The sequence below is a fragment of the Camelus dromedarius genome, chromosome 6, assembly GCF_036321535.1.
Source record: "Camelus dromedarius isolate mCamDro1 chromosome 6, mCamDro1.pat, whole genome shotgun sequence".
Taxonomy (NCBI): Eukaryota; Metazoa; Chordata; class Mammalia; order Artiodactyla; family Camelidae; genus Camelus; species Camelus dromedarius.
The window spans coordinates 61,381,681-61,388,272 of NC_087441.1; the positions used below are offsets into that span (position 1 = coordinate 61,381,681).

Genomic DNA, 6,592 nt, shown 5'->3' on the forward strand with positions numbered 1-6,592 from the left:
CCCCCTATGTTTTCACTCTGTGGCTTTTACTCTCAGGGCAGTAAAATATAGGAAGTTTTGAATGCATGAGAAGCATGTCTTTATTTTGTAATATGGGGAAATGCTGTTATGAAAGGTGAAGGAAAGTAGGTGGGAAAGGAAAGTAGGTGGGAAAGGAAAACAGGCATCATGTCTTGAATGTGGCATGTTCCCAGGCAGATCAAATTTAGAAAATAATGCCTGTGGAATCTGAGGATTTGGAAATTGATGGTCCAAAAACTAGTCATGCCACTTTATCCCTTGAAAAGTCTTAGAGTAACCCCAGGGGCATGCAGACCCCATTTGAAGGCTGTGCTTTGGAAGAGGGAAGATGAATCCTCTGAATTAAATATCAGAGACACTCCACAGAGACTGGTTCTCAACCGGGACTTGTGGATGCGCTCCAGTGTGCTACAAAAGCCCCCTAAAATTGTGCTAAAAATTCTGTGTGTTTATGCATGGGCAGGGGTGGGGGACTTTCACAGTTTTCATCAGTAAGTGACTATTACTAAAAAAAGTTTAGATTCCATATCTCTCCACTTATGAAGCGAGTATGCTAGGTCAGATTTCCTATAACTAATGCCTGCTTTCTTATTAGCGAAATTAAAAAGATTGCTTTATATCTTGCATGGTTCCAAAGAGGTTTTTAATAGCTTGTAAAATTACATATAATGAAACAAAATAAAACATTATTTTAGACATGTAAGAGAATCAAAGTAGTTGGAATATAGGATAGGAAAGTATCATAAAGCAAGAGCAAGATTGGAACCCAAAATGCTTGTTAAAGGGGTCTCCATTTCCTTGTTATGATCAGACCATGAATGTGGTTATGTGCTTTCTAGCAGTCAACACAAGAAATCCACAAGCATCTGACTCAAAATATCCAAGCAATGATTATCCATTCATTTCACTGAGGCCAAATAGAAATCCTCCCATGGCTTTTTTGGTGAAGACATTGCTGTGAAGCATAGTGGACAGTGTCCTCAACGAGACTGTTACAGTTTATGTAACAGTGATCTTCATAGGACTTCTCCTTACAGTAGCCTTCAATGCAATAGGTACATCTACTAAGTAATTACCATGTGAGAAATACCTAAGATATTTATTTACATGCCTTATGTCATCCAATCCTCGCAAAAACGTTGTGCGATGGAATAAGTAAGGCTAAAATGATGGTGTGTGATTTGGAGACAGGTCTTAAAAGGCACTGTGGCTTCCTGTCTCACTCTGTCTCTCTCTTGGTTCACTCACTCTGGGGAAAGCCAGCTGTTGTTTGAGAGAACACTCAGGTGGGTTATGGAGGGACTAAATCAAGTGAGGGACTGAGTTCTCCAGCCAACAGCCAGTAAGGAACTGAGGCCTCTTGCCAATAGCTATGGCAGGGGAGCTCGGAAGTGGATTCTCCAGCCCTAGTCAAGTCTTCATATGGCTTCATCCTCTGAGAGATGCTGAGCCAAAGCATGCAGCTAAGCCACTCCCAGGTTCCTGAACGAAGCTGTGATTTAATACATGCTTGTGATTTTAAACCACGCAATTTAGGAGTAATCTGTTAGGTGGCAACAGATAACTAAGAGCAATGATAAAGGTACAAACTGCTCTGATGCTTTAGTCAAGACCAAAGAAATTTATTTTAGAAAATCCACAGTTAGGGGTTTTAACCTTATGTGAATATGTCTGAAGCAAACGCTTTTGAGAATCTGAAGACATTCATGCAATATCTCCACAGAAAATGCACAAGTGCACATGCACAACCCTTAAATACAGTGTCAAGGAATTCACAGTCTTCCTGAGGCCCATCCAAGGAACTATATACTCATGGTTAGGAGTGTGGTTTACAGTAGTGCTTGTTAAATTTTACTGTGCATAGGAATCTTGTTCAAAGGCAGATTTTAATTTTCTAGGTCTGAGTTGGGGGCCTCAGTTTTTGCAAATCTAACAAGCTCTCAGGTGATGGAGATGCTTCTGGTTTTGGGATCACACTCTGAGTAATAAGAGAGATGAAGGGATAGCCCGCACGTTCTTAGGGTAGCCGTTCATGAATATTGCTTTCCTTTCTGGGAGTTTGGATAGGGATGGGCCAGCAGTGGGTTTGAGGTTATACTCCCTGACAAATGTCTGGAGAGCAGCAATTATTCAATGTGTAAAGCCACAAGCCTCAACTTTTAACACCAAACTGGCTGGGAGCACAATTTAGGGGTCTCAAAAGGCAGTCAGCTCACCTCTGCACAGAGATAGCTGTGATGGCATCTTTAGGCAGGGCAAGATTCTTCTCAAAAAGTAATAATAGTGAGCTCTAAAACACAGACAAACGAGCTCTCAGAAGGTTAAAGTTCTTCACTCTAATCATGTACACAATTACTTCATTCTGGAAAAACTTCAGAGCAGCTATAACTAAGCAATGGCCTTGGCTGTAAAACTATTTTGGTAAAGGAGCCAGAGAATGTATACATTTAAGAAATAGAATTTCTTGGTGAACATATTAAGTTAAACTGATTGTAAAATATCAATAAATGGATTTATGGAGTTTAAAATTATGAACTCATGCAATGTTGGGTGATAATGAACAAAAATACTGACTTTAATTCTAGAATACTTGCTGTCTAGACTTCTGAGGGAAGTAATGTGATACGAAAGTTGATTCTATCTTAAAGCCATTCTTGGAGTGTTTGAATAGACATGTCATCTACAGATGAGAGTGTTTACCTTTCTTTTCTTCATGGTGGGGTCATGCACCCAGATCATGGAAAAGTGCTGTCAAATCACAAGGGTGAAAATATAAAAGGGGAGGTGCATTGCAGATGCCTGCTTTGCCTCAATGGAAACTGTTAGCTGGCATGCCAAGAAACCACTCTTCTTTTTCAAGCTCTAATTCATAGGCTAGTTCAAATAGATACAGATTTTAAATGAGCATAAAAGATAAAACAGCACAATTTAAAAAGGATTTCTATTTGAGTTCCTGCCGCTTGGCCAATAATTTACACTGTTCTCAAAGGACGAGAAAGACGAATAAAGGATGAGAGGATTATTGTATCATTGGTGGCAGACACAGCAATGCTTACCAAATGTCCCACTTACTCTCCTACGTTTCTCAGCCCCCTTGTAGTTTGTGAGCCTATGGCACTAGTTTTGGCCAATGAAATGGGAGCAAAAGTGATCTTCAGACTGAAGCAATCAAAAGCCTATATGTAATTTTCCGCTTCTCATCTTTCCCAAATGAGGAAGCTATGTGTTCCACATGGAGCACCTACAAGTTGGTGGGTCTTGGGCAGCCTGGGTTCCTGAATGGAGCAGAGACTATTTTTTAACGGAGGTACTGAGGATTGAACCCAGGACCTCCTGCATGTTAAGCACATGCTTTACCACTGAGCTATACCCTCCCATCCTGGAGCAGAGATTCTTGCTAACCTGTGATGGACATGTAGTATGAGCAAGAAATAAATCTTCATTGTGTTAAGCCACTGAGAATTCAGGATTAATTTTTATCACAGTATAACCCAGTATATGTCAACTAATGCATTTTTCCTTTTCCAATCTTTCATGTTTATGTCTTTAAAAAAAAAAGGATGCATTTTTGTAATAGATTTTCTCCACAAGGTAAAAGGAGAGTTTAAAAACGTTAATAGTGAAATGGCTTTCTCTAAAGAATTCCTTCTTTTCACAATGAATATTGGTTTGAGAAAGCCAGCATTAGTTTAAAAAACACAGAAGTGGCATACACATTGGATGGAAGACATAGTAAATCAGTAGGGTAAAGTACTGTTCTTTGACAAAGAAGATTAAACTAGTGTTGGGATCTAAAATGACAGGCTTACATGTGTAGAGTTAATGAAGGAAAACAATTTGGCTACATTCAAAACAGTGTTTAAGGCTTAACAATCTAGAGTCAGAAAATAGTGTACTATTATTTATTTTGGTTGAGCTTTTAAAGTCAGTAAACAATGAAAATAATAGTAATATGCAGTCAGAGAGCATCCTGGGATGTGGAAAGTTAGGGTTTGGGCTTTAATGTTGGCTCCATCGTTCTATAGTTTTCTAAGTGTCTTTTCACTCACTTGTAAAATGGGGATAAAGGTTTTGATCTTTCAGAGTTGTTGTGAGAAATGGTTATGGCAATATCACGCATATTAACTTCTTAGTCTGGATTCTGGCCTTCAGAAATCACTCATAATGTGATGAAAATGATGATGGTTTCATTGACAAAGATCTGAGATTCCATAGCTTAATTTACAAATTTACTTGGCCCCAGAGCTTGCCCTCATTATAAGATGTGATCTGATGGTTAAATTCAGACTGTATTGTAATCCAAGATGGGGTGTGTGTGTGTGTGTGTGTGTGTGTGTGTGTGTGTGTGTGTGTGTGTATGTGTGTGTGATTTCTTTCTCCCATTTTAAAAATCACTAAGGAGATTAACCATGTGTAGGGAATAAGGAGCCAGCAGCATCTTCCAGCTTGTTTCAGATGTCTTACTAATTGTGGCTTTTTTGACTCCTGTAATCTTTATCAAACTCCTTGCTAGGAGAGAGCCCCGTCTGCTGAGAGGCAGCAATGTGTATGGGGTCAGCAATCCACTGATAGGAGGCTAGAGGAGCAAGCTTGCTTCTGAAGCAGAAGAGCTGAATTTTAGAAGTCATCGTTGAGCAAGAAGCCAGCCACAAAATCAGGAAGACTCCTGATCCCTTTACCCTTCCCACGGCCTTAATTTTTACCAACCCCAAGTGTAAATGGCTTCTTGGTAAACCGTGGAAAGAAATTTTTAAAAGGTAAAAATAATAACTTTAGTCCAAACATTTAATTTGAGAGAAAACAGGGAGGAAATAAATACGGTATCATCTGTGACTACATCCAAGGTAGAAGGAGAGCCAGAGCTCTGTCTAGATTCCTCTCACTTGCTGACTTTCAGCACACACAGACTCTGTGCTCCAACGTATTAACAGAGAACTTTTCCTTTTAGATAAATATATTCTATCATAAAGATTGGCTCACCCGAAAGCTTAAGATAAGGCTTCACAGGAAGTCACCACCAATCCTTAGTGGGCTATTTAGAATAAACAAAAAATACAACAACATAAAAGAGAAGCTATATGTTCAAAATTTAGAGTGGCCTTTTATTCAGGAAATGTAAGTGTTACATTTACCAAAGGATAAACGAGGTAAGTGTGGCTAATTCACCTTTATTTCTGATGGTTTTTTTTTTATCTTGAACTAGTAAAAACTCTAAAAGTTCTTGGACTTGTTTCCCAGCTAAATTTTGTTCCCTTTAAATTTTATTTCATGTTTTGTCTCCTCTTTGCCTTCAGAACATTATTATAATTTGTAATTATATATTTATGTATGTTTATTTAGTGTTTACTCTCCTATTCAAAATACACACACTGAAAGCAGAGATCATATTTGTTCACATATAAATTTTTGTTTATAATCACCAGCATCTGGGTGGACGGTGTCTGGTCCATGAGAGGCCATCAATTATAGTGACTGAACAGAGAGTTAAATCTTATAATGTTATATCATCATATAATATATGTGTTATAACATTTAATTCTTTTTAGAATGTATATATTAAAATTACTCGAGGGGGAAGGTATAGCTCAGTGGTAGGGTGCATGCCTAGTATGTATGAGGTCCTGGGTTCAATCCCCAGCACCTTCATTGAAAAAGAGAGAAACCTAATTATCTACCCCCTACCAAGAAAATAAATAAATAAATAAATAAAAAATAAAGTAATAAAAACATGACTCAGAAGTCAAGATACTAGAATCCTTAGCTTTAATTCCCCTTATTGGTCATGTTACAGTGAAGAAATTTTAGACATTGAGAATAGTCAAGGAAGTTTAATAGCTTAAATAAAAAAGATAACTCCGTATCTGTTGGATTTCCGATGTAGCCCAGAAGCAGACACTATTAATGGATGGTATTGGTCGTAGGAGATCAATGTGAGGTAGGATCCAACTCAAGGTGGACGAATCTTAGCCAGCTGCCCGGGTGTATTTGATTGGTATATCAGTTTCCTACTGCTGCTGTAACATAGTACCACAAACTTACTGGCTTAAAACAAAATGAATTTATTATCTTACAGTTCTGGAGGTCAGAAGTCCAAAATCGTTCGAAAAAACTGGTACCAGCAGATCTGCATTCCTTCTGGAGGCTCTAGGGGAGAATGTGTTTTCCTTGCCTTTTGTGTCTTCCAAAGGCTTCTTGCATTCCTTGCCTTGTGATCCCTTCCCCCATCTTCAAAGCCAGCAGTGTGGCATCTTCTCTCCTCCATGACCTCTGCTTCTGTCTTTACATCTCTCTGTTTCTCTCTGATCCTCTTGCCTCCCTATTATAAGGACCCTTGTGAGTATACTGTGATTACACCTAGATAATCCAAGATAATCTTTTTTCTTCCAAGATCCTTAACCTAATCACAACTACAAGATCCCTTTTACCATGTAAGGCAAGTTCTGGGGATTAGGATGTGGGCATCTTCGAGAGGACCATGATTTACCCTATCATAATTGGTCCAGGAGTAAGAATCTGACCTTAAGTCAGGCCAGCGTCCTTCTGGATTTTTTCTTTTTTTTTGCCTCGGAAC

General features: G+C 38.7%; 1 non-coding gene across 1 annotated transcript; it reads left to right on the top strand.

The window, feature by feature from the left end:
• Window positions 1-5,595: 5,595 nt before the first annotated feature.
• Window positions 5,596-5,667, top strand: TRNAT-AGU (transfer RNA threonine (anticodon AGU)). The gene has a single exon. It is a non-coding gene; the product is annotated as a tRNA-Thr (tRNA).
• The last annotated feature ends 925 nt before the right edge of the window (window positions 5,668-6,592 follow it).